This window comes from Capsicum annuum, chromosome 5 (genome assembly GCF_002878395.1).
Source record: "Capsicum annuum cultivar UCD-10X-F1 chromosome 5, UCD10Xv1.1, whole genome shotgun sequence".
NCBI classification, from domain to species: domain Eukaryota; kingdom Viridiplantae; phylum Streptophyta; class Magnoliopsida; order Solanales; family Solanaceae; genus Capsicum; species Capsicum annuum.
This window is the reverse complement of record NC_061115.1, coordinates 56,652,954-56,665,125: the sequence shown is the minus strand read 5'-3', so window position 1 is coordinate 56,665,125 and position 12,172 is coordinate 56,652,954.

The following is a 12,172-nucleotide window of genomic DNA, read 5'->3' as shown; positions in this document are numbered from 1 at the left end:
ATATATATATATATATATATATACACACACACACACACACACTAGTGTAGCCGTATGTGCTTAGCACATGTAATTTTTGATTATTTGAAATTAGAGAATTTTGTCTATTGCGAAGATTTATAATGAATTGCAAGAAGTTCAAATCACTTCTCAAATATCCTTCACACTTTAAGAAAATAATGTAAACATAACATATATTTTATTGTAAGCACATATATAATTTATTACAAAAAGTTTCAAGTGGTTAATGGATCATCAGTTTTGCGTATGTCATGTAATACCTCTTTTCCTTGCCGTTAGAGGCTAAGAGAGACACATTGATTTGAACGATAATTATAGTCCAACTATTTTTTTTATTTTTTATTTTTTGTATTTAAAATCTTTTCTTATTTTTATAGTTAAATCTTTAGAATTTTTTTGATTACTTACTTAAAATTTTTAAAAAATTGGTAGTTCTTATATTTTTCTTATTCTAACACTTTCATATTTATTTTTAGATTTTTTTAAATCTTCTAAAAATCATTTAAAGTTGATTTAAAATTCTTAATCTAATGAAAAATGTATTAGTTGTCATTAATTTAAATGATTTTTAATAAGGAAAGATTTTACTATAAATATTTAATTAATTTTCAACTCTTAAATATCAGAAAAATAGTGAAAAACGATTTTGTCTAAAGCAACGAATTTTAATGAAGGACTAAAAGTTCAAACAATAATTCTAAGGCCCTTCACACTTTTAATATAGTATAGATAGAGAGATATAGATTTATTACTCATGAAGTCCAATTATGTTATTACTTAAATCAATAAGGACTAACTTGAATATTGTATTAAATAATATTAAAAATTAAAATAAATATAATTTTAACTAAGTATCACAAATAATTTGAAGGTCAATCATAAAGCATGTTATCATATTAAACATAAATCCGACAGCTACCTAGAATTTATAGATGATGATGAAATTTATAGAAAATAAAGTTAAGAAATTCGTAAAAATAAAAATAATCGATTTGTAAGTGTGGATTCTTTCGACATAATAATGGTAGTCTTTTTTTTGACTTTCTTTTTAAAAATTAATTTTCTTCTTCTGTTCGTAATTCATGGAGGAAGAAGAAGAAGTAAGAACTTTAGGTCCAAAGCAAAAATGTCACGACCAGAGGCTATCCCCTAGTCGTGACAACAGTGCTTACGGCCGCAAGTGACCACAAGGTAACTCATGAGCTGGTACCTGCTGTGAGCACTGAATAAAGTAACAAAATACACATGTTTGAAAATTAACTGTCAATGCCATAAGGTTTAAATACTGAAACACGATTCATAGATCTGAAATGTCTGAAGACATACTGAAAAGACTGATAAAACAACTGATAAAACGACTAACAATCTGAATGTTTGAAAAACCTCTAACTGACTGACTGTGGAGTTGATAACTAACTCTAACTAAATGGAAATACTGAACTATTGAGATAAACTGAAATAAAATAATCATGTCCTCAATAGATGACGCTGGACTATCTAAGTACGATAAAAAACTGAGCATCTGGACATATGATATTAAACATCATAGCACAAAGAAGAGTATGCGATAAGTACTTTGAATGTAATGGTATATGAGATGAGGTTAGGCTGAAATGCATGGGTTCATATGCATGAAATAATAACTTACTGAATGGCATGAGGTAACTGAATAGGAATGCATGAAAACTGAAATACTGAGAATATAAGACCAAGCATATAATATGTCTGAAATAATCTGTAAAACTGAAATACTGAAATTTGGTATCTGAATAGCTGATAATCTGTACGCTTTGGTCAAGCAAATCAAAATTGAATTCTGTACTGAATATTGAACTTATACTGTAGGAGTTATCATTTAATCGACATTTCCCAATCTGAGCTAATCGGGGTCCAACCTACAACCCCAGTTGTAAGGGTGTCAGTACTGTGCCACAGATACTAACATTGGTTGTGTCAACCCTAAACTAGCAGGAAGACATTTTGTCAATCCTAAACTAGCATAAAGACTCATGAGATATGTGTCAACCCTAAACTGACAGGAAGGCATCTCAACCTACATTGGCTACGTAGTTCTATAACTTAGGGATTGCTACTAAGGGTCAAACCCTATACTGGTAAGAATGCCCCCATCCCTAGGTTCACTCGGTACTAATCCTACTCCCAACTGAATGACACTAATTATTGGACTAAACTAAGCTTAACTAAGCAAACAACTGATCATGATAACTAACTGGATGACAATGCCCATGGTTTGTCTGAAACCATTCTGAATATACTGAAATTATGTAAGCAGCTAAGTATCAGGTGTTCATAACCCTCCAGCATTGAATGAAAATATCAATAAGGACATCCATAGCTTTAAGAATTATAATAAGGGGCCATTGTTCAAAAACCAACACTTAGGCATTTCATCAAACAGATGAAAAACATGAACTTAAGCATGAGAATGGGTAAAGAATGTGATTTAAAATATAGTTACAATACTAAAACTATGAGTTAGGGATTTTAACATGAAAATTCCATCTTTCAAACGTGTAAAGGCTCATTCATCGAAAAACACTTGTCAACCTAATTTATAATCAAAATTCATAAGAGTTTCATGGAGATAAGTCATCATAAACATGTAAAATTCATAATTTAAAACGTTAAAATGGATTCTTGGACTCCATGGGTGAAAAGGGACCATGGATGAACATCACACATACCTTAAACTCTTAATCTTGAAAGAGAAACACAATCTTGATGCTTTTCTTGAAAGCTATTGGATTGAAAAACTTAAATTCTTGGTTTTCTTAGAGAAGAGGTATTTGAATTTGATGTTCTTAGGAGATGGTTAGGATTTCTTTGAGAGGAGAATTGGGGAAAATAGTCATATAATGCCCTAACCAATGCTTTAATTCGTATTTTTTATTTATTAGATTGAGTAGAAAAGACTCAATTGCCCCTCAGAGAATTTAATTCGCAACTGGAATGCAGTTTAAAAGGTCACCGCGACGCGATGAGTCCTCCACCACGACGCGCCACTATTGCGGTGAGCTGCTGGAATCAAAATCCAAACACGACCCAGTCCTTGTCCAAAAAATTCAAAACTTCTCCAAGACATGATCCTTACACCCCTGAACATGAATTAACTCAAAAACCTATGTCTTGGGGTCAGAAAGATCAATTTAAAAATTCTCGAAGTTAAGAGGCCAAAAATATGACTAAATCCCCAATATTTAGTGAAATTTCATGCTTTAAGCCTTTTATGCATGCAACTAGGAGCTAAACTGACTAAGAAAAGTACGGGGTATTACAAAATAAGAACATACGTATCATCAATTGAGTATCACATACAATTCCTATGAATTATAATTAAAACACAACCTTTGATTTTTATTACATATAACAATTGATTATCATCATCTAATACCCTTCATTACCTGGCAACATCAAATGGCTCTTTTTTTTTTTTCAATTTAAAAGTTTTAGCTAAAAAACACACATAAAATATGAGAATCAATTGCTAAACTTTAGCCTATTTAAAATACATAATTATAGCAATTGGCATAAATAAATCATCCTATCATTATTAACTAAAATAAAAATAAAAATAGACCACGTTGAATGCAAAATGAAGAAAAATAAGTTGAATAAAATCCAAATAAAAAAACAAACGAAAAAAGAAAAAAATGCATATTATATTATTGAAATCTAAATTTGTGTTCACAAAAATTCACTTAATAAAATTATATAAGGTGGCATTTTAACTGATTTAGAAGTGTATTAAATATTAACAGTTTTACTTCTTTTAAATAAGTAAATAATTATATAGGGTTCTATTTTAATTTACTTAAAAGTATAAAATATTAACACTTTTACATATTTTAGAAAAGGAAAGATTACATATAGTTCAAACAAAAAAAAACGCTTTTGACTTTTTTGAAAAAATATTTTTGCTTCTTTTGCTGGCCACTATGTCCATAAATATAATTTTTGGTAAATTCATTAAAGAGAAACTTGACCCACCTCATATTATTTAAGTTTTAGTTGAAATAGGATTAAGTAATTATATATAGGAGTCTTTTCATATATTTAGGTGTCTTTTATTTTTTTTTTATATATTTATTATAATTAATATTTAATATTATAAATATAATAATATCATAATTGAAAGAAATTAGTGAAAAGACAATATTATCTATTACGAAGAGTTTTAATGAAGCGCAAAAAGTTCAAAAAGTTTTCATACTTTTAATATTTTATAGATTATAGATGTTTGTTCTAAAATATTACTTAAATAGAATTGTATAAATCCTTTTTCATATAAGATAAAATTCTAATCCATTCAAAAGTCTTAAATATTATGGTATCAAATTATTTATGATACTGTTATTTTTTATTACTAAGCAAATTATTTAAAAATTAATTATGGTATGAAATATTTATGTCAGTATTTTTTTTCATACTATATAAATCACATAATTCACAAAAATATTCTAACAATAACAATATAATATAATACTTAAATAGTAAAAATTCTCAAATCTAGCATAAGTAGTACACGTGAAATCAAGAGTTGTGCAGGAAAAACTTCCTTTTTTTTTGGTGTTAGTTTTCTTTTATAAATTTAACTATGACATATAGTGCAAATAAGGAAGGGTTTATTACAAAAAGTTTAGTTAATTTAAAGTTTTTAAATATTAAAAAGTAGTAAAAAAGATAATTTTGTCTATTACAATGATTTTTAATGAAGGGCAAAAAGTTTAAATCACTTTTCTAAGGGTTTTCACACTTTTAATATATTATAGATATAGATATAGATTATGGATATAGATTATAGATTATAGAATTATATATTTATAGACGCACACACATATATACAGACATATACATTTACATACATATACACACACACATATATAGCTACGGTATTATCGTATATCCCTCTTTTCCTTCATTCATGATTGTATATCTGTTCCTTGGCCTTGTATACTAAATTTCACGCGTAGTATTACTAATTTCAATACATATTTGATCGAAAACTTACACGTAGTATAGCTAATTTGAATACATATTGGAGAAAATAATTTTACTACCTGAAAAAACTGATTAATAACATTGCAAAAGCAACTTATCCGAATTAAGATGTTGACATTTGCAAAAGTTTATTCAAAGCCGCTTCATCACTTATTGCATCAATCAACTGCAAAACTTTAGCACCATTGGTTACAACTACCACTACTAAAAAAAAGAGGAAAACCGACCGCAAAAACCGACCACAAGTGGTCGATTTTCCTCAAATTCTGACCACAAAACCGACCAAAGTGCATGATCGAAAAAACCAACCACGTGTGGTCGTTTTTTTTTAATATATATATATATATCTATATATATATATATATATATATATATATATATATCTATTTACACATAAAACTGACCACAAGTGGTCGGTTTTATGCAATTGTTTTTAAAAAAACCGACCAATGAAACACCATACAATACAACTACAACCAAAGTACAAAGAACAACAAAATATTCAAATCCATACAACAACAACAACAACAAACCAAAGTACAAACCAAAGTGTAAAAACCACAACAATACATACAAAAGTGTAAAAACTACAACAAAATGTCCAAATCCAAAGTACAACCCATGCAAAAGTCAAAAAACTAATACCCATCTTTATCTTTATCGTCATCGTCTTCGTCTTCCGTATCCTCATCTGTGCTGATATCATCGAGTGGGCATAGACCTTTTGCAGCCTAAACTGCATTTGACATGGAGGAATAATTTCTGCAGTCTAAAAAAAGAGTTGAACTGCTCCTGTGACATTCTTATTTGTGATGATGTTTCCTCCTCCTTCTTTTGTGCCCTCTCTATCTGTTCAGCAAGCTCTTCAGTGAGTTTAGAAATTATATTTTTTAGTGATTCAATGGTTTCTCTATCAACTGAAGAGGTATAGGATGTAGGATTGGATGAAGACCTAACATTCTTGCTAAAATATTTTTTGTGGTATCCGTAGAAATGACCTCTTACTGCAGGACCCATAATTTTTTTCCATAACTCCTCCTACATGCTGGGGTATTGAGTCATCCTGACTTTCAGGAGGCTGACTACTACGAAACTCACTAAGGAGCTGCCTATATTTGTCCTATATTTAAAGTAAAGTTAAAATTAATAGTCAAAAAATATTAAAGTACTTGAATAATATCAACTTTGATAAAAGATTCATAAATTCAAAATTTGATTCTTACATGGGAAGCTTTTGCACGAGGTTCAACCCAGACATCTTCATCAGTTGGGTTCTTTTTTTTTCCAGATGCGTCTCTTCGAATAGCTTATCGTGTGGTATCTTCCTACCCTTTTATTTTTTCTGCATATGAAAAAATTATTACTCTTCAAATAATTAAAAATTTAAATAGAAACAAAAAATTAAAACTATAAACGTTAAATACCATTTTTTCCTCCACAACAATCATACTTTTAGCACCCGCAGTATGTAGGAAGCCACCCTTGGATGATGCCCAGGCTTTCTTTCCTTTGTCCCTCAACAATTGGTATTCTTCGCTATTCCAATAGTGAATATACTATTGCCATAGGGATTCACTTATCCAGTCAGGTCATACCAAATTGGTTCTGGCATAATCCAACAGACCATTAAATCTGGATCTAGCTCTTCTATAAAAATTTCTCTTTATAGCACATTCATTCGAATCATCCCACCAATAATATTTCTACAACAAAAAAATATATAATATTCAGTCTTTTGTTCAAACAATGTGTTAAGTAGTCGATAAGTGAAATCCTTACATGAAATTCGTTAAACATTCTTTCTCTGTCCATTTATGGAACCTTTTGCCAACTAGTCCAGTAGCCGTTGAAGTGCCGACTAATGCATTTCCTCACAATTGTTCCAACTCCAACATCCAGCCTAAGCCTATAATACAAGATCAAACAGTAATTTCATAGAGCATAATAATATAGAAATGAAAAATAAATAATGTTATTATATTTAGAAATCTTACCCTGTTCCATAGTGAATAAGATAACGCCTCCCATAATCATCTCAGTCTCCAGGTTGTGGAGCTAGTGCTGGTGGATGCACTGGCGTGGGCGGATCTGAAGCACCGGATGGAGTGCCTCCAAGATGAAGATCCGACAACCCAGTAGATCCAGCAAAATCACTGTGCGAACCTGGGTGACTTCTACAGGAGGGTACTGGCAATGGTAGATATCCAGATATGCCAACGGTCATTTGATAGTACTGTGATAGTGGTGGCACAGTGATAGGAGCAGAATGAGTCGGTGTAGACCCATAAAGTAGCCCTACATGCGTAGGAGCAGGAACTGAATACTGAGACGACCTAGAATATGAGGGTCATGTTGGCACGTCAGCAAACCGACCTTCAGATATATGAATACCTATCGGTCATCTATAAGGCGGAGGTTATTTTTTCTTTTTTGTTTTCATAGAATCAACTTTTCCCTTACCTTTTTACCTCTACCTGACATCTAAATTATGTAAAGTTAACAAGTAGTTAGTTCCTACAAAATGAATATATAAGAAAACATTCCAAGTAACTAATTTCAAGTTACTAATTGACATTTCAAATTTCTAACAACACGAGATAGACAAGAATATCTTTATTACTATATAGATTATGGAAAAGTGAAAACAACAATCTTAAATAGTATATTACATATCAATATTAAACAAGAAAAATAAAGGTAAATATATAGTACAACGTATAAAGACATCAATACATAATAAATACAACCTACACAAACTAATTCTCCTCTTCTGAAGACTCTCCACTAAACCATTCACCCTCTTCAAAAGTTTTCTCATCTCCTACCCACTCAGCCTCTTCTTCCGCAATATTAACTTCTTCAAATATATTTTTCGGGTGATTCAAACTATCCACTAAGTCAACGTCCACTAGCTGGTGATCAATTTGTATTTCATTTTGATATGCAATCTCCAACATATTTTCAACTTTCACCCATGCTATAGGCTTTGTTTTAATTACAGTCCATCAATCAGAATTATCACTGCGCAATGGATAAGGAGCATAATACACTTGTTTAGCATTTTGTGCTAGAACAAATGGATCGTAAACAGGATACGACTTGTTGTGCTTCACTACAATGATGTTATGCTCTTTATGTACTCTTGTGCCTCTTGTTCTTGGATCAAACCACTTACATCTAAAGAGGATAATTTTTTTATTGGAAAACTAGCATACTCTAGTTCTAAAGTCTCGTGTATGATGCCAAAGTATTCAACAACATCATCACCCTTAACCCAAACACCACTATTGTTTGTTTTCCTTGTTCTGGAGTGTTCTTTGGTGGAAAATTTAAACCTATTTACTATGTAATGGGACATTGCATGAGTTTCAACTGGACCCAAAAAAATATATCTCAAGAGCTGATCGTATGCGACTGCATTTGGTGACTGGTGTACCTAAAAATATTATACATACATACATACATACATATATATATATATATATATATATGTTAGTTGAGGAATGTGTAAATGTTTAAAATTTGAAGAAATATTAATACACTTATGAACTTCATATGTAAACCGTGTTGCAAAGGAAGCATACACTTGATTTTCGTTGAATTGAGTCTTAAATGAACTGAAGATCCAACATGCAAAATACAATTAGTTTCTTTAAGGGAATGAGTAAACAAATAAGATATGTTAAGATTTTAATCTCCTTACTTCAGAAAGGGCACAACTTCCGGGCAAGTCAGCAATACATACAAAGTTACTGATTTGCGCTTTGTGGGAGTGAGTCGACGACGTATGATCTTTTTAGCCTTACAACCAGATTGATTGAAAATTGATATCGATTGCAAATGAACCTCATTAACATCGTCCTGATGATGATTCGATCGGTTTCTTGAACAAGCAACTTCATCACGAAAGTAGTATGAACAAAATTGAGACATTTCTCTTGCAAGATATGCCTCAACTATATACCCTTCCACCCTATGTTTATTTTTGGGACCCCTTTTCAAATTTCCAATTGCCTTGCACAATCTTAAGATTAAATTTTTATTATATTAAAAAAAGATATGTATGAATTTAAATATGTTGCAATTTCTTACCGTTCGAATGGATACATCCATCTAGTCTGAACTGGACCGCTTATCCAAGCTTCGTGCACAAGGTTAATGGGAAGATTTTCCATCATTTCTAAGAACACTGGCGAAAAAATCTTATCCAACTTGTTGGTGATAACAACAATATTACTTTTCATTCGCGCCAGATTTTCTTCTTTTAATGCGGTGGCATATAAGTCTTTAAAGAACAAACTGATCTCTGCTATTGGTTTTCATATATTTTCAGGTAAACCAATAAAAGCAATTGGAAATAATTGTTTCATAAAAATATGACAATCATGGCTTTTTATTCCATGGAAGATTACTTGTGCCATATCAATCCTCTTTTCCAAATTTGAGGCATATCTATCGGGCATCTTCAAACTTTGGACCCACTCACATATTTGACTCTTTTGATCCAACTTGAATGTAAACCTAGCCTTGGGTTTAAGAACATATCCATTGGGCCCTTCCTGTAAGTGTAATTTTTTGCGTTTGCAATATTATGGTAAGTCAAGTCTGGCCTTAGGATTATCCTTTGTTTTGCTGGTGACATCCATAACTGTGTTGAACAAGTTATCAAAATAGTTCTTCGCAGTATACAGACATCACCCAAAATATACTTTGCTTAGTCCAGTTATGTGAAACGCCATTTCATCAAACCTGTACAATGGTTCCTCGCTGGCTTTAGGCAAATCCTAAACTATCTCCCAGATGTCATGACCAAACAGCCTTGGAGGTGGACCATCATGTTCCCTTCTATTACTTCTGAATGCATTCTTAAGTCTCCTAAATTCATGATCAGGTGACAAGAAACAACGATGACAATCAAACCATGAATTTTTTCTATCATGTCTCAGTGTGAAAGATTTTGTTTTTTCCATACAGTATGGACAAGCCAGCTTTTCGGCTATCATCCACCCAGACAACATTCCATAAGCAGGAAAATCATTAACAGTCTACATTATATATGCACGCAGATTGAAATTCTGTTTAAGTGAGATGTCCTAAGTTTCAACTCCCTCATGCCATAAAATTTAAAGTTCATCGATCAAAGGTTGCAAGTTGACATCTATTCCGCTTTTTGGATTACACGGGCCATAAAAAATACAATTTAGAAATATATAGGACTAGTCATTAACATTTTAGGAGAAAGATTATACAAGGTGATAAATACAAGCCAACATGAATATGGCACAGTATCAACTGAAAAGGGAGAGAATCCATCCACACATAATCCCAAACAAATATTTCATGGTTCAGCTGCAAAATCTGGATAAGTTGCATCAAAATGCTTTCAAGCCTCTCCATCAGATGGATGACACATAACACCTGTGGGCCTTCTATTTTCACTGTGCCATCTCATATGAGGAGCTGAGCTGTTTGAAGCATATAACCTCTTCAACCTTGGTATTAAAGGTAAATAGTGCATCGCCTTAATAGCGATTTCATTTCCACTAGAACCACACCTATATCGAGGGTGCTGACAAAACTTACAGGACTCTAGGTTAGCATCTTCCTTAAAGTATAACATGCAGCCATTTTCATAATAATCAATTCTAACCGAGGAGAGACCTAACTTTGACACCAATTTTTTTGCCTTATTGAAAGAATCAGGAACCTCCAAGCCGGGGCTATTTAACTCTTTAATAAGGTCTAGCATTGATTCCATTCCTCCTTTAGAAATATTCCAGTTAGATTTAATACTTAATGATCTAAAAGTAACAGACAAATGAGAGTGCGAACACCCATTAAACAAAGGATGACTAGCAGTATGCAATTGCTCATAGAATTTTCCCGCTTCGCTAGTAGGAACATCTTCGACGTTTTCCCTAAAGTCGCCCCCGTGTTGCATCCCAAAAACATCGTGCACTATTTCTATTATCCTAGTATCTTGATATTCATTATACCATATAGACCTACTATTTTCTCCAACAACAAAGTTATTTTGCCTAACATCACCATCAATAGCACGTAATCTTAAAAAGTCCTCGTGAAACCCCTTTCTATAGAGATATTCCTTCACAACTTCTTCTATTAAAAGATTTATACCATCACATCTAACACAAGAACAACGAATAGCCCCAAAACGTGACCAAACATCAAGTGTCTTAGCATGTTCAACAAATTGTCTGATACCTTCAACAAATTTCTCCCTAATACCCATTCTATTATCATTGTTCTGTTGATATAATCAGTTATAATCAGGTTCCATCTACGCAATCAATCAGATTCAACTAATTAGATTAAGTCATAAAAAAGTTCAGCAACTGATGACTACATTTTATCAAAACCAAAAAACACCGTTAAAGTCCCTACACTTAATCATTTTAAACCTGCCAAGTCACCAAGCATAACCATATTCAAAATAAAAAAATTCACCGTTAAAGTCCCTACACTTAATCATTTTAACCTACCAAGTCACCAAGTATAACCACTTTTAAAATTAAAAAACAACTTTAAAGTCCCTGCACTTAATCATTTTTAACCTACCAAGTCACCAAGTATAACCACTTTCAAAATAATAAATCACCTTTAAAGTCCCTACACTTAATCATTTTCAGCCAACTAAGTCACCAAGCATAACCACTTTCAAAACAGTAAATCACCTTTAAAGTCCCTACACTTAATTATTTTCAACCTACCAAATCACCAAGCATAACCACTTTCAAAATAAAACATACACCTTTAAAGTCCCTACACTTAATCATTTTCAACCTACCAAGTCACCAAGTATAACCACATTCAAAACAAAAAAACACCTTAGGAGTCTCTACACTTAATCATTTTCAACCTACCAAGTCACCAAGCATAACCACTTTCAAAATAAAAAAAATACCTTTAAAGTCCCTATACTTAATCATTTTTAACCTACCAAGTCACCAAGCATAAACACCTTTAAAGTCCCTACACTTAATCATTTTCAACCTATCAAGTCACCAAGCATAACCACTTTCAAAACAAAAAATTCACCTTTAAAGTCTCTACACTTAATCAATTTCTACCTACCAATTCACCAAGCATAACCACTTTCAAAAAAAAAAAA